This window comes from Notamacropus eugenii, chromosome 6 (genome assembly GCF_028372415.1).
Source record: "Notamacropus eugenii isolate mMacEug1 chromosome 6, mMacEug1.pri_v2, whole genome shotgun sequence".
Lineage (NCBI taxonomy): Eukaryota > Metazoa > Chordata > Mammalia > Diprotodontia > Macropodidae > Notamacropus > Notamacropus eugenii.
In genome coordinates, this window is record NC_092877.1 from 95,152,288 (window position 1) to 95,179,946 (window position 27,659).

Genomic DNA, 27,659 nt, shown 5'->3' on the forward strand with positions numbered 1-27,659 from the left:
TGCTACTGCTCAAACACTTAGCAACCCTCTTGGCCTTGCCTTTAGAGGTTGGGGAACATTCTTTTGAACTTCCCACACTATGGCAAATCTTTGTACTTTGAGAATATATTTGATTTTTTTGCCACTCTGAGTCCATTCTGGGGAAGATGGAGGACCAAGGTGGGAAATGCCATTTACAGGAAAGTAAACCAAAGCTAAACATTCCTGAGGCAGGCCTTTTCTCATGTAATTCCTGAACTGGCTGTTAAGGTGAAAACAGGAACAGTAATAATAACAGCATTTATATGGGGTTTTAAGGTTTACAAAGCACTTTACAAATATTTCATTTGATCTTCACAACAACCCTGGGAGATAAGTTATATTAGCTCCATTTTTACAGATGAGGAACCTGAGGGAAAGAGATCAAATAGCCTATCCAGAGTTAAACATCTAGAAATTATCTAAGGTAAAATCTGGACTCGATTCTTCTTGGTTCCAGGGTGCATCAATATCCATAGCACTACCTGCCTAAAAATACAGACATGTACACACACACACATAAATAACACGTCTGAGCTTCTTCTGTAAAATCAAGATAATATAATAGTATCTACCTCTTGTCATAAAAATCAAATGAGGTAAAATGATAGTTATTATTGTCATTATTATAAAGCACTCAGATTTGTAAAATGTTTTACATTTATTATTTCATTTGATCCTCATAATAACCTGCTAATGTAGATGCTATTATCCCCATTTTCCAGATAAGGAAACTGAGGCTTAGGAAGGTCAAATGACTTGGACAAACTCTAAGTGTCTGAGGCAAGACTTAAACACAGGTACTCCAGAATTCTTTTGAAAACTTCAAACCAAATAACAAATACTAACTAGCTAATCTGATATTCAAGAAATGGCATTTAAAAAAAGATGGACAAATACAATGGAGCTTAAAATAAAGGCACATTCAAAGATGATGGGTTTCTTCAGCACTGTCCAAGGGATAATGAGGATGTCCAGTCACTGGAAAGGAAGATTCTGTGACAGAAGTAGGCTCATTTCACAAAGTTCTGCTGTAGCCTACAACAAATATGGTACCCTCAAGATCATTAAACTCCCTTTATTTGCACTGAATGCCCATGATTAAAAATTTCAGTTTCCCAGATATTTCAGTACTACAGAGTACCAGCAAAGGTTCATAGGTTTAGAACAGGAGGATATCCCAAACCCAACCCACTAGTCTTATAAATGAGAAAACTGAAGCTCAGAGAGTTTAAGTGACTGCCCACAGAGGATCACAACTCCTAAGTACCTAGGGCAAGATGTGAAACCAGATCTTCCTGACTGTAGGCCCGAAGTCTATCCACTACAGCACATTGTGTCTCCTCATACTGCAAATGGTCATAGAAAAGTTACATTCCCCAAGGTCAATTAACATTATCAATATTCCATTCTGTTAAGAGTGAGTCACTCTGGGGGTGGAGCCAAGATGGTGGAGTAGAAGAATGAACCTGTGGAAGTTCTCTTCCCATAGCTCATAAAATACCTGTAAAAAATGACTCTAAACAAATTCTAGAGAGCAGGAGAAGCCACCAAATGACAGAGTGAAACAGATTTCCAGCCCAAGACAGCCTGGAAGGCCAACAGGAAAGAGCTATCACACCTGGCTCAGAGCAGAGCGCAGCCCAGCATTGGTCGAGCAGCACAACACAGACAGGACTGGAGCAGACTTCAGGGCATGGAATCACAGGTAGCAGCTACAATTTCCAGATTTCTCAACCCACAAACGCCAAAGACAACTTCACAGGTCAGTAAGAAAGCTCTTTCACCTAGGTGAGAGGGGAGCCTAGTCTGGCCCCAGTCCCAGGGCAGCAGCAACATCCACTTTTGGAGACCTCGGCCTAAAGACCCGAGAGTAATCAAGCAGCTGATCTGGGTCTCAGTCCTGAGTGGCAGTCCTGGGATAAGGAGGAGTAGCAGTGGCATGGTAGAGCTGGTGGTGGCAGTGGAGAGGAAACCCTACTTGCAGTTCCAGGGCAGAAAAGGGTGCTTGTGGTTGCTCACAGACCAGAGTGCAGGTCAGCAGAGGAGTAAACTCCTCTCCCTTGATTGTGCCACCTTGAAGGAACTGAGAACTTACAGGTCCCTAGAGATATCTCAGAGAACAGCTGCACAAAACCTCTGAAGCCTAGGGTAGTACACCCTCCACTTTTTGACAAAGGACTCCAAAGTCAAGTAGCTGGCAGGGAAAATGCCCAAAAAGGGAAGGGGAGGGCAGAATAAGACTATAGAAGGTTACTTTCTTGATGCACAGGTATTTTCTTCCATCCTTTTTGATGAGGAAAAACAATGCATACCATCAGAGAAAGGCATAAAAAGCAAGACTTCTACATCCAAAATCTCCCAAAAAAATTTGCAGTGATCTCAGGCCATGAAAGAGCTGAAAATGGATTTTGAAAATCAAGTTTAAGAAAGGTAGAGGAAAACTTGGGAAGAGAAATGAGAGCAATCTAAGAAAATCATGAAAAGCAAGTCAACAGCTTGCTAAAGGAGACACAAAAACATGCTGAAGAAAATAACACTTTTAAAAACAGACTAACCCAAATGGCAAAAAAAGGTCCAAAAAGCCAATGAGGAGAAGAATGCTTTTAAAAGCAGAATGGGCCAAATGGAAAAGGAGGTTCAAAACTCACTGAAGAAAACAGGTCTTTAAAAATTAGAATGGAGCAGATAGAAGCTAATGACTTTATGAGAAACCAAGAAAATTATAAAACAAAGCCAAAAGAATAAAAAAATAGAAGACAATGTGAAATAGCTCATGGGAAAAACAACTGACCTGGAAAATAGACCCAGGGGAGATCATTTAAAAATTATTGGTCTACCTGAAAACCATGACCAAAAAAAGAGCCTAGATATCATCTTCCAAGAAATTATCAAGGAAAACTGCCCTGATATTCTAGACCCCGAGGGTAAAACAGAAATGGAAAGAATTCACGAATCACCTCCTGAAAGAGATCCCAAAAGGAAAACTCCTAGGAATACTGTAGCCAAATCCCAGGGTTCCCAGGTCAAGGAGAAAATATTTCAAGCAGTCAGAAAGAAACAATTCAAGTATGGTGGAAATACGATCAGGATAACACAGGACTTAGAAGCTTCTACACTAAGGGATCATAGGGCTTGGAATATGATATTCCAGAGGTCAAAGAAGACAGAATTGAAACCAAGAATCACCTACCCAGCAAAACTGAGTATAATATTCAGGGGAAAAAATGGAATTTCAATGAAAGAGAAGACTTGCAAGCATTCTTGTTGAAAAGACCAGAGCTAAATAGAAATTTGACTTTCATATACAAGAATCAAGAAAAACATGAAAAGGTAAACAGGAAAGTGAAGCCTTAAGGAACTCATTAAAGTTGAAGTGTCTACATTTCTATATGGAAAGATGTTATTTGTAATTCATGAGACCTTTTTCAGTTTTAGGGGCATTAGGGGGAATACACATACACACACACACATATGAAGGTGCATATGGGCATGTATGTATGTGTACACTGTTTATGTGTGGGTTTGTATATGTACATGGGTATATGTATATATACATAAATACATACACACACACACACATATACATACACACATAGACAGAGGGCATAGGCTGAGCTGAATATGAAGGGAGGATACCTACAAAAAATAAAATTTACTCTTGAGTGGAATATACGAGGAGTAAGAGAAAGGGAGAGGCAGAATGCAGCAAATCATCTTACATAAAAGAGGGAAGAAAGAGCTTTTACAATGGAGTGGAAGCAGGGGAGATGAAAGGAAATAAGTGAGCCTTACTTTCATGGGAGTTGGTTTAAGGAGGGAATAATACACACTCAGTTGGACATGAAAATCTATTTTATCCTGTAGGAAGGCAAGGGGAAAGGGGATGGGAGAGAGAAGATAACAGAAGGGACAACAAATTGGGGAAAGGGATAATCAGAAGCAAACATTATTGTGGGAGGACAGGTCAAGGGAGAGAATGGAATAAATGGAGGGCAGGATAGGATAGAGAGAAATGTGGTTAGTCTTTTACAACCTAACTATTACGGAAGTGCTTTGCATTGTTACACATGTATGAGCTATATTGAATTGCTTGTTTTCTCAATGAGTGGGTGAGAAGGGAGGAAGGGAGACAATATGGAACTCAAAGCTTTAATAATGAATGTAAAAAATTGTTTTAGCATGCAACTGGAAATTAAGATATACAGACAATGGAGTATAGATATCTATTTTGCCCTGCCAGATCTGACCTAAGCTAAACTTAAATCCACCAATAAACTGCTAGGATGAGAGCACAGGAGGATTCCTTTGCCTACAGCTCCCCAACCAGGTCCCTTGGAACCACAGGGATGACTCCAAACTGAGAGACTGTGAGCAATCACTTTATGACTTAGTCATCTTCCAAGGTGATTGTGGCCTTGAAGCACAACATGTAGTAGGCAAAGTTTTCATGCCTTTCTTTAAAAACCCAATCTTGGTACTCACCTTTACCATAGATCCACTTTATAAATGTTTCAGACAGAGTGGGATGCAGAGTGGTCTCTGTCCTCTAGCAAACGATAGCCAATATATCAAATGAGATCATTTGTGTGAAGTGATTTGCAAAACTTAAAAACCCTATAAAGGGCATATCAAAAGTCTTAGTGCAGTTTTAAGCCATTAAGGTTAACTGTAAGTTATTAAAGCTTAAAACTGCACTTAGATTTTTGGGACTAGCTATTATTATATACCAGAAAAGGGATTTTATTGTGCATTCTTACTTGTTTCAGCTGGGTGGAACAAGTCCTATGAAGAAAGGTCTTATGGAGCCAAGTATTAATTGAATCAGTCACAATTTTTCCAGAGCTCTATAATAATAACCACAAAATCAAATACTTCCTTATCTAGGTAAACTCACCACCTTCTTTTTCTCCAAGTTACAAGGGATAACAGAGTCATAGATTTAATTTGAAGAGACATAAGAGGCATCTTCTCCCACTCCCTTATTTTTTTTAATCCTTGCCAAATATATTCTAGTTTTTTAGTAACCAAGCAATGCAAACATGAGTGGATAAAAAAAATGAAATTTTAAATATGGGAACACAGGTAAATAAATAACTAAATAGCAGCAAATATTAAAAGCACTATATTTGTGTGTATATATGTATATACACACACATACAAATATATTTATACTAAGTCACCGATTGCAACATTGTCGAAATAAAATTCACTTACAAAACAAGGTAATTTAGTATCTGATTTAGATTCAAACTTTTTAAAATTACAATTGTATTTTTTACATTAAAAAGCTGCAAATTCTATCTCAAGAATAAATAAAATATTTAGACACACTTTGACACATTATCAAGGTTCTTCTAGCCTACGAAGGGCTGAACATGTATTTAAGTTAGTTTGAGGGCCAGAATCTTATTTATTCTATTTTTTTATTTCAAATTTCTATATTCCGTTCCAAATTCTCTCCTGTCCTCCACTTTCTCCACTTCCCATTCAGAAGACAACAAATATGATACTCATTATACATATGAAGTCATGTAAAACATATTTCCACATTAACTATAGAGAAAAAAGAAAAAGAAATATATATATGCATGCTTCCATCTGGATCAAGAGTCTGTCAGTTCTCTCTCTGGGGATGGATAGCATTTTTCATCACAAGTCTTTTGGCATTGGTCATGAAATCACTGTATTCATCAGAGTGGTTAAGTCTTTCACAGCTGATTATCATTATATCATTCCTATTACTGTGTACAATATACTCTGGTTCGGCTCTCTTCAATTTGTATCAGTTTATATGTCTTCCCAGATTTTTCTGAAACCAGCATAGCACAACAGTATTCCATCACAATCATATGCCACAAATTATTCAGCCATTCCCCAATCGGTGTGCATTCCCTCATCAATTCTTTGCCACTACCAAAAAACAAGCTGCTATAAATATTTTTTGTACAAATATGTCCTTTTCCCTTTTCTTTGATCTTTTTGGGATATAGAACAAATGGTGGTATTGCTGGGTCAATGGGTTTGCAGAGTTTTATTTCTCTTTGGGCACAGTTCCAAATTGCTCCAGTTCACAACTCTACCAACAGGACATTAGTATGCCTATTTTTCTACATCCTCTCCAACATGTGTCATTTCTCTTTTTGGTCATTTTCCTGGATAAGGAAACAGAGGACTAGAGAGATTAACTTAGGCTCAATTTAGGTTCCACAAACAGTCCATGCGAGAGGTGAGATTTGAACCTTGATCCTTTAACTCCAAATATAGCTCCCTTTCCAACTGAACTACACTGTCTTGCTTGGACTTCGGGAACTCAGAACCATCCTTAACTGCCTGCACTACAAGAGATAAAATATTTCTAAACCACAGGCCACTAATTACCTTTCAATTGATAATCCTCAAGGACAAAGTTATTTCTTGTAGATTGTTCAGCATAGTGTTATAAATGTGTGAGTATTTAATAAAATATTTATATGGGTGATGACTCATTTCATCTAAATTACAACATTTTCAATTTCTATTCAATACAAGTCACATACATATAACATACATAGATGAAAAATGTCTAGCATAAGAGCAAAAGATGATCTCTTTGGCTATGTTATAACTTAAGATATATTCCAAGTTAGCTTTATGAAAAGACAGATTAAAAAAAAAGATATTTAAGTGAATCATATCAATATTAATAAATTACAAAAACAATACTGATGATTGCATTAAATATACAGAGTTCATAATCTACTTAGACTGTCACTGTAAAATAAAAATCTGACACCAAAAATAAATACTCTTTACTGGCCAAGAACCAAAACATTAAGAACTCAATCCTCAAGCAAATTCACAGAGGAGGAAAATTAACTATTGTGAAAACATCAGGAATGTTGAAAGAAGTAATTTATTATGAAGTACTTTTGTGTCTTCAGAGTATTAAAAATGGCTGCCAAACAGGGAAGGGGGTATAGGAAGAAAGGTAAAAGAAAAAACTCCATAGGGACCACTGAAATGGGGGCTGCACAATGTATCATACTGAATGCCTTTTCCCGCAGAAATGAGGTGTTACAAACAATGGCTAAAGTCTCTAATATTGTTTTGGGAACAGTAAGCTACTTCAGATACATTCTAAGCTACAAAGACTCATGTGAATCAGACCATCTATCCTCCAGAGAAAGAGAGAGATGGATTGTATGAACATGTATATGTATGTGTGTACACATATGGATATGTGTACATACACAACTTCATAAAATAACACTTTCTATGGGAAATTGTATTTTGGTTCCAAACAAGTGACTTACAAATAAATGTAAGGAACACAAGTGGAAGACTGCCCCAACATGAGAATTTTACTTAAAGAGTTAGGGTTCATACATTGTGAGGCCTGCATCCTCAAAAAAATCGCAATAGAGCCTGAATCATCGTCATACTTAGAGACTAAGGCAGCAAGCTATTTTAGCTTCTGAAGGGGAAAAAAATGTGAAAAACTTTTTTAAGTGACCTTCAAGTAAAATAAATAACTTCAAACTTGTATAAAATAAATAACTTTCAACTTAAATGCACTATTAAAAACAAAAATAAGGTTCTATTTTTCTCCCGGCTTCCACATGTGTAGAAAACTAGGACAAGAAAGGGACCCTATCTAGCTAGCTTCTCAAATACATAGGTTATCTATTTACTAGATCTGTATAACTACACGTATCTAGATGTACATATCTATTCATATCTAGATCTATACATATATATCTACAAATATGTATAGATCTAGATATAAAGAGATATGCATAAATAGGTATCTATGATATACCTATAGATAGGGACATACGTATGTATCTGTGTAATTATACTTGGTTTTCGTCACACTGCAGAAATTTGGATCAGAAAAGCAAACTTTAAAATTAGTATAGTCTTATGTTAACTCTCCTTCCCACCCCCCAGCCTCCCCCCCACACTCAATTTATTTCAAAATAACTTCGAAGAAAATATTTCTGAAAGAATTTACTCAAAGGTCAGGCTGACCACCCTGAGTACAGATATCCTCTGAACTTATGAGTCTTCGAGTCTAAAGCAATCTAAAGCAAAGGAAAAGTCAAACATCAAAAAGATCAGATATTTAATAAACTGATCTATCCCCTCAGGTTCTTAAACAAAAAGACTCATCTCTACCAGGAATGAATTATCCTCTGGGAATAAACTTTTCATGCCAACGAGAAAAACAAATCTTCCAAGAACATCCGAGTGGAGGAGAGCAATTTTACTAAATGACACTTCTGGGTCTTCAAAGAATTAAAGTGGGGTTTGCAGAGGCGAGAGTAATTTACTCAATAGGTGATTCAGGCTTTTACTTTTTTTCAGGGGAACAGGGAGGAAAAATGAGTGAATTACTGTTATGTGGATATGCGTGTTTTCAAAAATAGAACTGAAATGGGACATATTTCACCAATGTTGAAGGATACGATCCTTTCCTCTCAAGTCAACAATTACTAAACAACTGCTACACACCAGGAAATGGGTGCCAGCACTGAGGACTGACACAAAGAGGTAAATACAAAATAAGACTAGATGAGGTCCCCAACTGGGCAACTAGGTGATTCAGAGGATAGAACACTGAGCTTCCCAGAAAGACTCATCTTCCTGAGTTCAAATCGTGCCTCAGACACTTAATAGTTGTGTGACTCTGGGCAAGTCACTTCACCCTGTTTGCCTCAGTTTCCTCATCTGTAAAATGAGCTGGAGAAGTAAATGGCGAACTAGTACCTTTGCCAAGAAAACCCTAAATGGAGTCATGAAGAGTCAAACATGATTGAAACAACTGAATAACACGATAAAAACAAGGACCAAATTAAAGAGGGTTTTAAATGTAAGGCTGAGAACTTTGTATTTTATCCTATAAGTAAGAGAGAGTCACTGAGGATTTATGAGGAGGCTTAACATGGAGTAACATGTTTTAATTGCTTGAAATGAAATGCTACAGGAACTGACTCAATTAATAGGACATGGACTCAGAAAGAACTGAGTTCAAATCCAGTCTCAGACACTTACTGGCTGTGTGACCCTGGGCTTAACTTCTGTTTCTGTTTCTTCATCTGTAAAATGGGGCTAACAATGGTATCTACACCTCTCAGGGTCGATGTGAGGATCAAATGAGATAATATTTGTAAAGTACTATCTAAATGCTGGTTACTATAATTATTGTAAATATGAGGGGGAAGGGAGAAAGTAGTTCTTTTCCTAATGGAATATTTCTTAAAAGCTACACTTGCTAATAAAGACAAGAGCTTTTAGAACATCTCTGATTTTCCTATCACGCTATGCAATTTTATTTTATTTCAAATGTTTGGACAAGTATTCATATTTTCAAGCAAAATATGCTGTTTTTATACAAAATGCATCCTTTTAAACTGCCTTAAGTAGAACACATGTTTTCAATTGGGGTCTGTCTTGGGAACCAGCCACACACATGGCTGCTCCTCTCTGTGATCAAGGACATATTGTGAATTTGATCGGTACGTTATTAGTCAGTTAGGAAAGTGAAGAAAAATGCACGTATGCACAAAAACCCTCCTAAGCTTCCACAGCTGCAGAATATGGTTCCTCTTTCATGATGACAGAACTTCACAGAGAGTATCTGGCGACCACAGAAGAGAGAAATCTTTGAAGGTGAATAACATTTGAGAACATAGAACCAAAAAGGGGGGGGGGGGGGGGGCAAAAAAAAAAAAGAAGCCAAAAAGATTTACTCTCCTTTAGGCTGAGGTTATTCTTAAAGTATATGCCCTTTTTAATGATAACTGATTTGACTTTCATATTTTGATATGAAATGAGTTAAAACAAATAATCCCTCTAAAATCCTTAGAACAGAGCTTTTTTAACTGGAATAGCTATTGCTGCCAAAGTAGTGACAAGTTTTATAGAAAGCCCACAAATTCCATCGTCTGCCACAGACCACATGGTAGAAAATGTACTCTCTCATTCAGGCTGATTCAGCTAGAAAAAAAGAACTTCTGCTCCAGTTTTTAATGAATACAGCAAATCTTTCAATGATCTAAATAGCCACCTTGATCTAACTGCCTCCTTGAAAGAATATTTTCCTGACTACAAATCATAAATGCAGTCATTTCCAAGGTGGGCTGTCTCACTGCAACAGAAAATATGTCCTATTGCATCAGTCTGTTAGGTGTTTCACAACTATCAGACTGGGAGCCACCATATTTGCTAAACATTGCAAGCCAGCTATAAACAAAGTTTATTTGAAGTGAATGTCACCATCCCTCAAAATCCCCTATTTAACCTTCCTCTGTCAGTGCTCCCTCATGCTTCCTTCACTGCTCTTAGCATGTCCCACTCAGGAATTTCTCCACTCAGATTTGTCTTCCATCTTAACCCTCCAGAGAAGACTGACTTAGCAATCTTTTGGTCACATGACAAAGTTCATTCCAATAGTGCTTTACTATGAAACACCATGTACTTTACTATGAACCTAACTCTGTTGCTTAATTGTTTTTCCTTTCTAGGGCTTTCAAACACACCCTATTATATACTAGGCTTGGAATGAGAATTATTTTTCTTGCAGACGCTATTGGAATTCAAGATCACTTGTCCCCAGAAGCCATAAAATTTGCCCCAAAAGGCCCGCAAAATAATCACCAAGTAGTCAAAACATTTCGCTCCTAATGGGAGGCAGAGGATTCCAAACTCCGCAGCGACACTTCTAGTCTTGCTCCTATTATCAAATGCTAACGTACAATAGCAGAAAACCTGAACAAGCACTTCTCTTGAAGTGTTTTGAAAGTTTACTACCATACACCCTGGATGCTTTTTCTGAGAAACACAAAATTGGCTGACAGGACCCAGAATTGAAGTTACTAAAAATGTGAAATCAGTGACTGAAATGATGAAGAAATCAAGGAATGAGCCAAAGAACACCAAGCTAAAAGAGCCTGCAAGCAAAGACTGGAGAGGCACTTCTAGGTTGTGGGGTAGAGGAGATTCTTGGATTGCTACTGGAGCCTTTTCAGCTCTGAAGTTCAGTGATTTTGAGTCATATGCGGGCTGCGTACAGAAGGAACTCAGCAGAAGGAGAGTGCTTCGAGTGACTGAGAAAGCTGAAAGTCTTTCCTGCATTGGAGGAGTGAACCCTAGGAGAATACTGTCCGTTGGCAACTCTAAAGTTCCCTGGAATAGGTACAGTTCACCAGAGAGAAAAGTTGTCTTGACTCTGTATTGGCTAAGGCATAGGTCCTATAAGTTCTTATGTTTTTCTGTCAGGTTTTATTTTTTAAGCAAAAAAGACAAAAAAAACAGAAAAAGACCCCCAACAAGAACCTTGTTCTCTACAGGATGTTTTCTTAGCCTGACTGCATAAACAGGAGCTGGGGCACTTTCACTGTCACATTCTGATTTTTCCAGGAAAAACCCTGTGTTGGCTCATGTGCAATATACCTTTATAGTTACGATTATGAATCTTTCAAGATTTTTTTATAGGATAACAGTTTGGAGCTGGGAAGGGCCTTGGCGGTTACTGAATCCAGTACCCTCATTTGATTGTGGAGGAAACTGAGGTCCAGAAACATTACAAGATTTGTCCTTGGTCACACAGTTATTGTCTTAATTAGGATTTGAATTTATATCCTTCTGACTCCAAGTCCAGTGCTCTCTCCACTATACCATGCCTCTCATGATGTAACCTGGTCACCAGAGAAGTCTTTATAGAAGTCCAGATGAATGCCTGTCAGGTATGTTTTAAAAGCGGGTTTTTATTCACTTAGGGCCTGGACTAGTTCTCTGAGGTCCTTCCTATTCTGAGGTTCTGTGATTCTGTGATAGAGAATTCAGGTGGCGTCAACACCTCATAATCTCTAAAAGAAGATCCAGTGCAGATGATGAAAAAGAGTTAAGGATATTGAAAGGGAAGCTAGAAAAACTTGCTAGAACCACCACCAAGGCAACACTGCTTCAAATTACTTTGATTCATGTTACAACAGGGAACAAATTTAGCCATAACCCATTTTCTTCTAATAAAGGAGTACCTGAAATCACCAAGATCATATAAAAAGAGAAAAGGATCAAGGATAAAATCTCTCATAAACTTCATATTTCTGCTAAGAGTATCCTAATTTTTCTCAGAATTCAGGACCTGAAGTCATTTTACACTACCCTCTTCATTTGACCTTTATTTCATAATCAAATCTAGTTTTTACCTTGGAGATTTTATACATATTTTATATATATACATCCATTTCAACCACTGACTGTCTCTGTGTACTTTCAGATTAAGGTAATATTGAAACCTTTAATTACATGTCATACTTCTATTTTATCCCCCATTTTGGATAAAGAAAGCCAAAGGACTGATTGCCTAGGAATGTGCGTGGGGTGGCTAAGTCCACTATGCTTTTCTAAAGAAATCTTCCAAAATCATTGAATTAGCCAGGAATTGCAGACAGGACAAACAATCAAGGTTGAAAAGCACGTGGATTGGATAAATCCCTCTTTGGGAGAGAACCAAAAGGGTAGGCAATAGAAAGGATCAGAAGCCAAGAGCCTAGGATACTGTTTCTAGGAAGGTTAATAATAAATAAGATCTAGCCTAGTACTTTTATAAGCTTCCTTTTATAAGCACTTTCAATTATCTTATTCTTTTTTTTCCCTAAAGTCTTTCCCTTTGTAAATAAGCCTTACTAAATGGATTCCTGTGGTCTGAAGTGTGTAGCAGCCAGGAGAAGAGAAGCAGGTAACAGATACTTGAATCAGATATTTGGTTGTGGCAGCAGCAGTAGCAGATGGGAGAAAGGTAATTAAAGATCAGGTTTGTCTGATTTCTGGGTCTAGGAAGTCAAGCAGGCTGGAGCACCAAGATCACCTCAAGCTGGGATTTAGCAATCAATGAGGTTTGGAAAATGAAAAGTGAAAGCCCAGGGCCAATGGCAAAGCCCCCTGAACCAATTCCAAGAAGGTGATGGAATTTCTGGGAAACCAACCAAGATCAGCTAGGTCGATGGCCCAGGCTTCCATATTTTATAGCTCTACCCTTCACAGTGACAATACCTCAAGTCCAGGTCCCTGGTACTTCATGTGCTTGTATTATTGTGATTAGTTTCCTTACATCCAGTCCCCAGCCTCTCCTCTCTAATTAACCTGGGAAACTAGTGCTAAATTAAACTTCCTAACACAACACTTCATCACATGATTCTTTTGCTCTAAACCCTTCTGTGACTCATCCCTGTTTGTAAGAAAAGCCCAAAATCTTAAGACTTCAGCATTCACAGACTGGTTCCACTCAAGGAGCACTGTTAGAGTGAAACCTTACCAACTAAGATGATCTCGCACTCTCCCACAAACCCCCTCTGCACATTCCCATCTCCTACCTTTGTTCATGCCTTTCACCCTGCCTGGGGTGCCCTCCTTTTTTTATAGCCTATCTATCCTATAAGATCCAGCTTTAAAAAAAAAAAAAAAGCAGTATAGAATGGTAATAAGGGTACTTGGATTAAAATCCCAATTCTGCTACTTGCTAGCTGAGTTACCTTTGCCAGGTCACACAGTTTCCTCATCTCATCTGATATGATCCATGGGGACTCTTCCAATTCTGAAATGTGATGGTGCTACTCCAGCTTATATTGACCTCTCCCTTCTCTACAAATTTATATCACTCATTTTGGCATTTATAATCCTTTTGTAACATCCAAGAATCAAGCAAAGGGATGACCTCATCCAATAAATGTGCCTTCAGTTGAATTACAGAAAGGCATATCTCACATAAGAATAAAAAATGATGGCACTATAAATTTAATTGGTCATCATGCATTCCAGGCAGCTAAATGGCCCAATGCATACACTGCTGGATTTGGAATCAGGAAGCCCTGGGTTTTAATTTTGCCTTAGATATTTACTAGCTGTATAACCCTGGGCAAGTGACTTAAACCCTCTTTGCTTCAGTTTCCTTATCTGGAAAATGGTGGTAGTAAAATCACCTACCTCCCAGGCTCAAGTGAAGTAACATGTGCTTTGTGAACCTTTAAGCACTCTATAAATACTAGCTATCATTATTAATCAGTTTCTTTAGAACTATTATTTTATCAGGCACACACATAGCAAGCACATTTTATCTCACATATAAGATTAATCAATATTCTCAGATTTAACTAAAATATATCAGGGAGTAAACATAGACACACTCATCTTATTATTATGCTTGGAAACTGACACATCAGATTCCATTAAGGATTATAGTCTGTCCGCTCTATCCAAAAACCTTGAAATCTGAAAGTTATAAAATTTGGAATTACTGAAGTTTTGGATAGTCAGGAATTAGGATAACTCCTATGGGGAAAAGAAGGTAAAACAGGGTGAGAAGTACAGTAGATGAATGGAAAGTCTTTTTTAAAAAAATCTCACATGGCTAACATCTGTCCAAACAAAAGGCCATTGAAAAAAGTCTGAAAAGCTGTCACACTACTAACCCTTGAAAGCTGTTAACAACAATTTTATTAAAGTTAATTAAAACTGCAGATGTTCTCTAAAGAACATGATCTGTGTGTTTCAGGTCCTCTTGCTTGAAAATTTAGGGAAAAAAAGACATTTTTTTTTTAGTTTTCAGAAAAAATAATAGATACATATCACGATATTTGAAATGCCCATGCTTTTATTCTAACTAAATAGTCTCTCCTCACCTTCTCAACCTCTACTCCTAAAAAGAGACTTTCATAGATAATTTCAAAAACTAAAACTAAATTTAAAATACTTTAAAGTGACTAGAGACAAAATTGAAACAATATTTTTCAGATTAAGTCTACAAAGTAGTGAAGAGTCAAACAGAAGATGTTAGGGAGCTTTCCATCTCCTCTGGAAACTCTGCTCCTATAAATTCTGATGAGAAGAAAAAAAATTAATGTACAGAATTTTAAAGTTACTAAAAGGTCACACAGAATTTTGTTTTAGTACCTACTGCTATTATTTCAAGTCTAAGCAGGTCTTTCTTAGCAAACAACTTCCCTGATTAGTGATCAGCTTCTGGGGATTTTTAAGGCCACTTTCAGCTACGTGGTTTGCTAAGCAAACAGTCAAGAAACTAGGCAGAAACATACACACCCTCACACTGTAGCAAGTAGAAGTCTCTTTCTTTTGGGTGGCTGAGTATAGAAGGGTTTTTTGATCATTAATCAATATAATAGTTTAATACATTACTTAATCAGGTGTTCATCTGACAGATTAATGCTTCTATTTTGTTCTCATATTTTAATTCTTAGTTTTGAAAAGTGTCAAAACTGAAGGAACCATACATCTGAATACTTATTCCATATGTGTAAGGGACAATCTGCCAAAGGTGCTGGTGGTTTTTGCCACCTTGGGAATCCCCAGACTTCTCCTCAAGGAGCCCTTGGAGTAGCCATCAGGATCTCTCTGCCTATTTGAGTGTTTAGATATTTTCAAGATAAAACTATGAAAAGGCAATCAAAAATGCTAAGGTTACATTCAGAGAGGTATAGTTTACATAAGATCAGAGAGGTGATGGTCCCTTTGTACTCACTCCGTCCTCCTCAGACCACACCTGAAGTGTTGGGTTTTACATTTTAAGAAGTACATAAAGTTGGAGGATTTGTTAGAAGAGGGCAACTAAGAGGGTCAAAGCCCTGAAATCAGACCATATGAAAATGGGCTAAAGTCAAGTTTAGACTGGAGAAAAGAAGTTTTAGGGGGAACAAGATTACTAGCAATCTTCAAGTCTTAGAAAGGTGATCATGTGAAAGAGGAATAAGGCTTATTTTGCTTGACCTTAGTGGGCAGAATTAGGTCAAAGCACAGAAACTGCAGAGATTCAAGATTTAGGGTTGAGGAAGGTAAGATTTTCTGACAATTATCCTAAAGTAAAAAGGGCTACCTTAGGTAGTAGGCTCCCCTCCAATGGTGGTCTTCAAGCAAAGATCACATGATCATTTGTTAGCTATGTTGTAGGGGGAATTCTTGTTCAGGTATAGGTTGGACTAGGTTATAATTCAAGCCTTGAAACTCCCTAGCTTTTGTAACCATGGGCAAGTCACTTCATTTCTTAGCTTTCTCATCTTGAGAATCAAACAACTAGACCTGATGATCTCCGATTTCCTCTTCAGTGCTAAAAGTTCTACGCTTCTAAATCTTTTTTTATTACTAAAACCAAGAACTTTACAATTATCATAAGTACATTTGAAAAAGTATTCTTGAATGAACTGCCTATGAGCCACTTTTCTCATCCTTCAGGGATCTGATTTTGTCAAGGTGGGAATCCCTTCCATTGATGACATAGACTACAATTCTCGTATGAGACAATTAGCATTTATCAAGCACCTATAAGATGTCAGGCATTGTACTTCAAGGTCTTCTCTGGGTTCTAAGATTGAAATCATCATCCTGTGGCCAACTTCATGACTGAAGAACTTACCTGAACTTTAGGTAGGCTGGTTCCTAGACAACAGACATCCTTGGGCCCCAATTAAAAACCTGTTCATGTTAGGAATGGATCTACCTATTGGGCCAGCATTTGAGAACCCAGAATCACCTTTAAGCTACCATAGGATATCAGAATACAACTTTGTGAAAGACATATCAATCACATGAAAAATAAAGTTAAGTTAGATTTGTAAACAAATAAACAGTAAAGTATATGAAAGCAGTTTAAGTATACAAGTTAGATGGACTGGCATTTAAAATAATATCTCATAAGCTCCTGGCTTGGATGTATTCTATATAAAGAGCTATTTGTTGTTTTTTTCTTTGGTCAACAGCCATTTAATAGTATAATTTTGTTCATGAATAAAGTAAGACATTGATCTTTATTTGCATAGATGTGGAAAATCATTTGAGGGATGAAAATTAGACAAATTCTGAATAGCTGCCTTGTCGTGAATATAGATTATATTTGGGATATTTTAAATCTGAATGTTTTATTACAGAATATGACAAGGACAAAGGTGAAGCAGCTTGTTACTATGTCTGTAATTACATTAAAATAAAGATTGTTTGACTCTATGTCACCCAACTATTATGTCTTTGAGATCACTTGAATGAAACCAGACAATTTAATAGGTGCCAAGGAATGAATAAAAAGGTTAGAAATTTAAAACATGTAATATTTCAAACACAATAAATTTGCTAGGAACCTTTTAAATAAACAGCAAATATAACTAATATCATTTCTGTTGAAGAAAGTAAATGCCAAAGATTCTCTGTTTTTATTTCTGGCATTGCTATAAGCCACTGAGTTGTACTTTGTTCTACCTGAATTGAGTTTTAATTGCAAATAGGAGTATACATTTGTCACAAATTTTACTGTAACCCTTATTTAATAGTTATGTAAGGTCTTCAAAAATAATGGCTCTACTCAAATACATTATTTCAATTTCAATTCTCAAAGCAAAAACCAAGTTATATCCTTCTGGTATACAACATTTTCTCACATAACCTTTATTTGAGTTGGTCACTAAGATTTAAAAGAAGCAGTACCAAAAAAAAAAAAAACCCAACCACAATGGTGTATAGCTAGGACACAGAATGCCAGCTTTTGATCTATTAAAGATATCCCCCAAAAAAATTTTAAGAGGAGAAAATCCATCCAGTTAACCCTACACACATATTTCAGCATTGCTAACACTATGAGAACATTGTAGAACAAAAGAATATCCAGGTTACAAATGTATCAGTTTTCACATAGCTACATTTCAAACCTAGACAAAATTGGCAGAGAACCTGCTTGTTGGTGATTCAAGTTCAAATAAGATTAAAAAGAAGGGGCAGAAAACACAAGAATGGAACCCTCCAGGATGTCACTGGCAGAAATGAGAAAAAAGGAAGCTAGGCATGGCCTGACCTATTAGAAAAAGGTAGACAGAAAGCATTGCAAATTGTAAAAGTTTGATTTTAATCCCAGATTACAGACAAGTAGGAGACATGAATTGTTAGCTGTGTGTAGGGGAAAGAATATGCCTCGAAACTTCACAACTCCTGGAGTTTTGTTTTTTAGGATTTCTTAATCGTCCCAGTGGGTGACGACTATATCAAAGACAGGTCTGCATTCTATCCATGTTATCATGAAAAATTCCCAAAGTAAGAAAAAATGATTGGCAAGAGATCAGAAAACAGTCTCTCTCCACTCCTTTGCTCCCAGGGCTTGTCATTTTATCCTGCTACAATCTGCCTCCCTTTCCAATTAAACAATACTTCCATGAGAACTCTGAAATTCACACAGAGGTTGAATGAACTCTGATATAGGTGGTATGATATGACAGAAAGACTGCTTAGAGGAAAGACCTGAGCTCTAACCCTCCGGAACACTAGCTCTATGTGGCATGGGCAAATGACTTCACCTTTCTAAGCTTATCTGAAAAAAACAAGCTTATCTGGGGAAAAGAAGACAATATAAGACAATAGAGTACATTGTGTGGGTCAAAGAAAATCATATATGCTAAGAGCATACCAAACCTTAAAGTGTGATCTAAATGTCAGGATGTTGGTTTTTTCCCCAATAAATTTTAAAAGACATGCTGGTAAAAATTTTGCATTAAACAAACTAATTATGTTTTTAATACTTTTAATACTTTGTCAATTATAATAGGGATTGTGGGATCACAGATTTAGAAATGTTAGAAAGTTCTGAGGCCAAGTCCAACCCTCTTCATTTTACAAATCAGGAAATCTATTCTTCATAACAAAATTAAGTCTATTTTGGTTAAAAGAGAATTACAGAGATTAAAGATATTTACTCCCTTCTGCTGATTTTTGGCTGTGGGGCAACAGACCTAGTAATTCGGAAATGGCTCTAGAGAATGTGATTTGATTTTCCAGAGTCCACTCCACAATATATTCTTAGGTAATTTTCTCCAAGAAATTACCAAAGACAAGCACTTATTACAACGTGACTTGGCAGAGATAATGGACCAGTTATCATCAGAAGAGATTTTTGACAAATGGAGGTCTAAGGAGTAGCCAGTCAGTGACATCATGTTTAAGTGGAAGTCAGTCACTATAGTAATCTGAGGTTGCTGATTAACACAGAACGTTTTCATAGAAAAGTCATGCTGGGGAAGCCCAAGACTAGGAATTTCATCTCCTTCATTTCCCCAGGACTACGCCAGTTTTTCAATTCTTTTTCCATGGCATTCCTCAGCTTGGTCTCTTCCCTTCAATGTCATAATAACCACCACTTTAATCTAGTTCTCCATGTCCTCACAATTTACATTACTACAAAAGACAACTTTATTGATCCCTTGGTCTTTGATCTCTCCCAGTTCCAATCCATATAACACAGAACTGCTAAAAGAACTCTCTTCTAACACCATTTTCATGCATCACTCCCTCTATTAAGGAGCCTGCACTGGCTCCTTACTGCTTCCCACAACAAACTTATCATAAGCTAGGATTAAAAGCTTTGTATCAACTGGTTATTCCATCTACCTAACTTCCTTTCATATCATTCCCTTAACTGGACTCACAGTTTCAATCAAAGCAATTTGCATTGAGTCTCCAGGAGAATTTGTCTGTTCTTGTTTTTATGTCTTTGGTCAGGAAGTTCCTCTACCTCTAACAGCCTCCCTACTACTCTCCCCAGTCTTTGAACTCTACTAGATCATAACCCCTTTCCTCAGTGTAAAGACTGCTATACTTAAAGTCCAAGGACTATAACCTCTTTGTGACTTGGTTTGCAAATCTGTAAAATGGAAAGGACAGACTAGAAGACTTTTAAGGTCCACCTCCAGCTCTAAATCTATGTCTTTCAATCTTTGCGGAAACCTATAACAAATAATTCTTAAGTGAGTAAAAAGGAGGTTTGAAGAAAAGCAGTTATTAGCCTCCATACATCTATTCTGTCATATACCTTTTTTCAAATGTTTTTAAATACTGGTCACAAACCCCTAGAAGAACAAATATTTTGTTCCCAGTCTTTGGTAGGTTCTCATTGTTGCAAATATGACAAAACACACAAAAATATATTGATTCAGCACATGATAGTAATAGGAGGGATTACGAGATTCCTGGACATACTTTGTATTCTGGTTAGAAAACGAAAACTGAGGCTTTGGAGAGAACAGCAGCTGTTATATCCTAATGTTACAATAAACTTTGTGATAACTATTCATGTTGGTTTGCTGCTGAAACAACTATATTGACAGTAAAAACTACACATCCACCAGCAGCTTAGTTGTGACACCCTAGGTTTATTGCCCATTTGTGTTCAGTCTAGTCCCTGGAGGACCTTCTCTTTTGAAGATTTAGAAAATAGACAATTGAAAAAGTAATGATAAGAAAATAATTCTATGGAAGAGATATATGCATATGCTATCAGTAAGAGAGCTACTTATTTCTCACATGATACAGCTTATTTACAGGTGATAAAATGTATTTAAAGATTTTACAAGCTAGTTAAATTTAATTACTATTTCAATGTGGCTGAGATTTTGAATTTTTTGTTACAAAAAACATGAGATTTAAATCCTATGTGTATGCATATATATATATACACACACACACACACACACACACACACACATGCATTCATATAATATATGAGTCTATCTATAAGAATGTATTTCAGTCTATAATTCACACACACACAGTACACACACATCCCTCCACATGACACACATTGTACCATAAGATATGCTACATAACTGACAAAACAAAAAGTATTTCTTCTTCTGTATTGTTTTCTTATTCTGAATTTCTCATTAAAAATCTTAAAGTAAAGTACGGGCTTCCAAAGTCTAGAGTTACATCCTTTGACCCCAACAATACCACTATTAGGTCTGTATCTCAAAGAGATTAAAAAAACAAAAACAAAAAGGATCTAGATGCACAAAAAATATTTATAGCAGCTCTTTTGGTGGTGGCAAAAAATTGGAAATTGAGGGGATGTCCATCAATTGGGGAATGGCTGAAGAAGTTGTGGTATACGACTATGAAGGAATACTATCAAGCTGTAAGAAATAACGAGCAGGACACTTTCAGAGAAACCTGGAAAGACTTACATGATTTGATGCAGAGTGAAGTGACCAGAACCAGGAGAACATTGTACACAATAAGAGCAATGGTGCATGATGCTGATCAATTGTAAATGACTTAGTTATTCTCCACATACAATGATCTAAGACAGTTCTGAAGGACTTACGGTGGAAAATGCTATCCATCTCTGGAGAAAGAACTAATAGAGTCTGAATGCAGATCAAATCATATTATATTTTTACTTTTGTAGGGTTTGGGATTTTTTTGGATCTGTATTTTCTTTTAGTCATTTAGTATAACCTCTATCAAACTGCTTACTGTCTCAGGAAGGGGGGCAGATTAGGAGAAAGGGAGTAAATTTGGAACTCAAAATATTTTTTAAAATGTTAAAAATAATTTTCACATTTAATTGGAAAAAATAAAATACTTTTAAAATATTTAAAAATAAATCAAATAAAATACCTAAGTGTTCAAAGAAAAAAGTCTATGGTTAAAGCAAATTTTTCATGACCTTCTTCCCTCCATACTCTGAGAAATCTCATCAGCTTTCATGGGTTCAACTTGATACAGATAATTCAAAAATCCTAGATATCCAACACCAATCTCTTCCCTGTACTTGAGTCTCACATCACCAAAGTCCATTGGACCTCCCTGATTGGATGTCCCATAGACATCCAAAACATAACTGGCTAGAGTAGAAATAAGTTCTAACTTTGGAGTGAGAAGACCTGAGTTGCTATCTTTGACGCTATCTTTGATGACTTATTTGGTCACCTGTGTGCCCTTGGTCACGCCTACCTGGACCTCATCTATAAAATAAGGGGTGGGGGGACAAACTAGATAGACCTCTGAGGTCCCTTCTAGCTTCAGATCAGTCCCAAAAGGAATGTTTTATATTCCTCCCCTCTCTCCAACCCTCCTTTCTTCCCAACTTTCCTATTTCTGATAAAAAAAAGTCCACCATCTTCCCAGGAGCCCAGGGTAGAAACCCTGGAACCATACTCAACTCTTGCATCTCCTTCACTCTTCACATCTGATCATTGGCCAGGTCTTATGGTTCTACAATGACAATATATTTCAAATACATCCCTTTGTTCAGCACTTGGATAATGTGCAGCATCATTCAGTTCTTCATTACCTCTCACTTTGAGTATTTCAGAGGCTTTCTAATTCTTCTCCCAGCCTCTGCTTAACATTCTGGCCAAAATGATATTCCCCATTATAGGACATGTCATCTCGGAATCTCTGTCCCCCAAGCCTGGAACAAACTCCCTCCTCACCTTCAACTTCAACAATTTGCTAGCTTCAAATTCCATTCAAGTGCCATCTACAGGAAGCAGCCCTTCCCCCACCCCTGAAATGATCCTGTTTGTATTTTCTATTTATTTATATGTGATTCTCTCAGTAAAATGTAAGCTCTTTGACAGCAGAACCATTTTATTGTTTGTCTCTGTACTCCCAGCAACTAGCTCACTGCCTGGAAAAAGCAAGTGCTTAATGAATGTACAAACAATGTCAGAATTAAGCTGCTTGTGGAAGAGGGTCTTTTTGTTAACTATAAACACAATTATTAGAGGAATCTACAAAATGACAGGTTATCAGAAAGACATACAAAGCTTGTTTTATCATTAAGAGCAGGAGAATAGATGTCCCCACGTGTTAAGGCTTCAAGAATGCTAAAGTGGATAATTATTAATTATCTGTGTGTATAGATGTAGGTGAAAACTCTGATTCATGACAAAAAAGCCTATCTTCAAAATGCACATTATCTTTGGATTTGCAATACCTATAATCTGAGACTCTGTCTATGACTTACAGTCACACTAAGAACTTATAACTTACTTTGTTTCAGACTAGTGCACAGCACACTAACACGTCTGTCTACCAACTGGTTATAACTATGGAATATGCTGCAAAACATGATTTCCCTTCTACTGATGCAAGTAACAACCCTTCCATGTTTGCTTTCTTACTGCACAATTCTGATCCATGACTTTCCATAAATCCTCCACAGGAGATCCCCATAGTGATCCTGCCTGGGCAAAGTCCTGATTCTCATTCTTTGAAAATACCAGCATACCAACCTATCATTCAAGCTACCTATTATCTCTGATTCTTGACCAGCCCACCTCCTTTTCTCATTATACACATCCCTGATGGTGTCTCATTTGCCACTTCTAGCTCTAAAGACACATCTAGTAACATGCAGCAGCCTGCTCACGTTCACCATGAATCTTTCTGACGTCCTTTCAATTACATACAGTAGTAGCTCATGCTGTTCTGTGATTTGCAACCATTTAGCATCAATGGGACATTATTGCGTTCAAGAAATTGGTATCCAGGAGACAGGTTTTTGTGTCACAGAGCAATACGGAACCGTTGAGAGAGCAATCTATCCAGTATTTACTCAAATTATAAACAATAATAATCTAAGTCCAATTCTGTAAAATTGTCAATTATCCAAAAAAAATCCACAATTAGTAGGTAACATGGTCAGCATCTACAAGATCCATTTTTGAAACACTTGAATTCTGCTTTAGAACTCAATGATTTTTTATTACTAGATATTTTTCTATTGTACAGTCATTTTTTAAAAAATCCCAGTTCCATGTGAAAACCAGGGAGAAATATACAATTTTTATAGCTTTTCTTACAAGAAAAAAAAGCTTCCACTAATAGTTATCTTAGAACTTTTAAGAATTAAGATGCTTTGCAATATGCAAAATTTCTAAAAACACAAATTTTAGACTTAGTAGGTAAGTCTAGAAAGAAACTTAAAAAGTTAATCTACATGAAATGCACTTTCCCTCCCCTTAGCAGAGACAGAGGGCCTCCAGGGCAGAATGCTGTATATACATCAGGCACAATGACTTCAGCACTGCTCTTGCTTCTCTGTTTTTCTTTATTATGAGAGAGAGTTCAAATGCATGTGTGTGTATGTATATATACATATATTGAGTGGGGGTAATATCCCCAAACAACTAAACTGTAAAAACAAAAGATATCGATTAACGATGATGACAAGACATCATCAAAATGAATAATCATTTTAAAAGGTTTCTGAAATTATCTCCTCTGTCTGCCCCATTCATGAAATAGCATGACTATTTATTCTAGGCAAATCAGAAATCTATTTAAAAGCCTTACAGAAGGACATTCAGAACGTACCCTTCAGGGTGGAGGCCACTTTCCTTCCCTTCATGCACAAAAGACTTTTTCTTTTTTTTTGTGCAGCTTTTTGACTGAGTCCAAGTTTTTACAGAAAAAATCCTTTTATTGAGGGGATTTGTTCTGTGAAGTTTGGATTCAGTCAAAGGGCCGCCCTCTAGGACCTAGAGCACCACATGTGGCCTCGAGGCTGCAGGTTCCCCACCCCCTGATCTAGGTTATCCCAATGTACTGATAATTTTATCACTTTCTTTTTAAACATCATTAAATCAAAAAGGAGCACACCAGACAGCAAGAGGAAACTAAAGCTAACATAAGCTTACTAAACTTTCCAACAGTTGAGTAGTGCCTGAGAAAACCAGAGGCTGCAAGCTGGAGGCGAGGCTAGTCACATGTGGCTGGCTTCACCTGTGTAAACTTATAGACCCTTTCCAGACCGCATTAAGGAGCCAAGACCTGTCCTTTGCCTGAGGTAACCTTTGTGGAAGCTCTAAGAGTACAAGATCATTAGCAGGGGCAGTAGCCACAGCAATTAGAACAATCGCGGCATGTTACAGGCTCAGCCACTGCTGAAGAAGGCAGCAACCAGTCATCTGATCTCTGGTCCAAAAGTGCTGCTTTTGCTCCACTCACACTTCTGTGTCCTTAGAACATTTCTTCTGCCTATCTCAAATGTGTACCTCTCTGGAAAAAAAAAAATCTACCTGAAAATGTCAATGCTGTACTCTTTTGATAGAGCAAGAACGGAAAAAAGATCTTCCTAAGCAAACCTAAAGGAGCACCACAGTGTCAGATGCATCTCTGGGCACATTCTGCGGGCTCTTCCCTCTCTTCACAAAGTGAAAACAGAATGAAGAGAAAGCTGTAGTGGCATCTCAGCTTCAGATGAAATTCATGAGTTGAGGGAAAAAAAAGAAATTTATGAGTTGGGACGATGGGTTTTTTCCTAGCCAAAGACAAGAATGTTATCTTTGGCTGTTATCGGTCTATTTTTTTTCCTGGACTATGTATCATATCAGAATATAGGCTATTATGAGTCCCTTTTTTTCCAGCACTACGGCAGAATATAGGTTGCCCCTCGATATAAACCATATTCCCCAAATAAGAACGTCTCCAAAAGAAGAAACGTAACTGAGATCCTTTCTTGTCTTAAAATCTAGAAGTCGTCTCTCATGAACCTGTGTCAGATAGTATTAGCCACATTTTACAGATAAAGAATCTTGCGCTCAGAGGAAGTGTTTTGCAATTTGTATAAGAGGAAGGTGGAAAGAAGGGAGGTGTAGAGGGAGGAAGGGAAGGAGGACGGGAGGAAGGGAGGAAAAGAGAAGAGGGAGCGAAGGAGGCAAAAACGGAAGGAAGATGAGGGGAAGGGAAAAGGAAGGGGATCACTTAGTAATAGTTAGGAACACTTTGATTCTTCCATACTTAGACCAATCTATTTTGTCTACTAATATGTATCTCCCCATTATTTAGGTCTTCTTCACTCACATATTTTCTCAGAAACTTTCTCCTATGGACTTCCCATTCAGCCTTTCTTTCTGTTCCACAGCTAGGCAGGTCCAACCACAGCACGCTGGCCTTCAAACAGGAGCAGCTCACCCATAGCTCTGACCTGAGGGCGAAAAGCCAGAATCAATCATATGCATTCATATTTATGGATAACAGAAAAATACACATGTGGAATACATAAACATTTGATGCAGCAACCAGAATTTTTTTTCATTAAAATGTAAGCAATTAAGAAACAGCAGCAACTGCCTTCAACAGAGTACCCTGAAAGCCTACATTTTGGCCTAATCCTGAGGAAGGGGCTGAGGTCATTACTTACTCTTGAAGAGAAATTCTATGTTTCCAGAAAATTTAAGCCAGATGTTTTAATTAGCCATGGAAAACAGCAGCTACAATGAAAAATTCATGAACACACAGATCTGCCCCATGGAAAACCGCAAGAATGCTTTGGCAAAGAGCTTGTTCTGAATTCTTTGGACATGGCAAGCAAGGATCATCACCCACAGAACGTGGGCTGAAATTCAACTTGTTCCATGTGTTTCAAAACCCAAATAAAATCCAGATAGCATCTCATATGTGAAAATATATTTCACAACTTCAAAGGAGTCCACGAAAAGATATGGGACAATGGTCACCAAAAAATTCTTATGTGGTTTGGGGCTAAGAAATAGTGAGTGTGGCAGGTTCCTTATATATGGTGCAGGCATCCACTGAAGTCAGCCCTCTGTCCATGAACACACTGTGTAATTGTGTGGAAGTCTGGCTGGGGAGGTGGGGGAAGGAAGGTGAGGAGAGGGAGAGGAAGTAGCCTCTATTACACTGTGGTCTTCTCATCTCCTCAATGGAGTTGGAGAATGGGTTTGGTCAGTTCTCAGCTTGTTTAGATAATAGAGGGCATGTTCTATGCTTGGGTTTTCCTAGAGAAAAGTAGCATTCCATAAAATGTAAGCTCTTTGAAGGCAAGAACTGTTTTCTTTTTGGCTTAAATTTTCAGTGCTTAGCACAGTGTCTTGTATATAGTAGGTGTTTAGCAATGAGGAAGGAGATATGAAACTGACCCACTGAGTACACAGATACAGGGAACTCCAGTGAGAAAACTCCCTCCAGCAATGCAGATCAGAACCTTAGAAAGTCTTAGAGGGATGTGTGGGACCACTGAGAGGTCAAGCCCAGGGTCACCGAGCCAGTACATGTCAAAGGTAGGACTTGACCACAGTTCTTCCAGACCATGGGGCCAGTTCTCTCTCCACTACCCAAGGAAACCTCGTATATACACTGAGTAAGAAAAAGAGCATGAAAGAGTGGGAGACAGCACAAGGGGGAAAGGATGAAGAGAACAGGAAGGAGACAGGAGGAGAGACAGAGCAAATGGCGAGGATGGAGAAAGGAAGAACAGAATGAAGAGCAGGACATACATGGAACGATGCTACAGGTGAGCTCGTTGCCCTCACCAAAAAAAAAAACCAAACAAACAAACAAAAAAGCAAAACAGACACATCCATTTTCTGGCAGATGACTTGACCGGAGGATCCCAAGAATCCTGCCACCGTACAAGCAAGTGCACTTTTTAGAACATCTCAGCACCTAGTTTATCAATTACAACTATTCCTTTGGCACATTCTGTACACCTTGGTGAGTCTCAGAGATACCAGGGAAAATACAATGGTAAAATAAGTGCAGTCTCTGATCCTTCAAAACACAGTTCTTGATATAGATGGTTGAAGATGGTTACCAAAAAAGGCTAATGGGCAGCCACTCTCATTTTCACATTCTATTAAAGCCATCAGTGCACAATAGGGATTAACTAGCCTGAAGCCTTCATTTAATAAACTACACACTGAATATTATAAGACCATTTAGAACAAACTAAATGAAATAAATGATGTTATTTTCAGATACTAAGTCCACAAAGCTCTCAGGGTTTCAGTATCTCAAAATAGACCCAGATACAAGCATGTCATACCTCCTATTAGCACAGAACAATGGAAAAACACTAGCTT

General features: G+C 37.5%; 1 protein-coding gene across 3 annotated transcripts in view; it reads right to left on the bottom strand.

The window, feature by feature from the left end:
- The window catches only part of APBB2 (amyloid beta precursor protein binding family B member 2), a 419,709-nt gene that overhangs the window by 316,737 nt on the left and 75,313 nt on the right, over positions 1–27,659 (bottom strand). For all 3 annotated transcript variants that reach the window (XM_072620570.1, XM_072620572.1, XM_072620569.1), the window contains exon 2: positions 25,639–25,762. The gene's annotated coding sequence lies outside the window, so the exon portion shown is untranslated. The remainder of the gene's footprint in view (positions 1–25,638; positions 25,763–27,659) is intronic.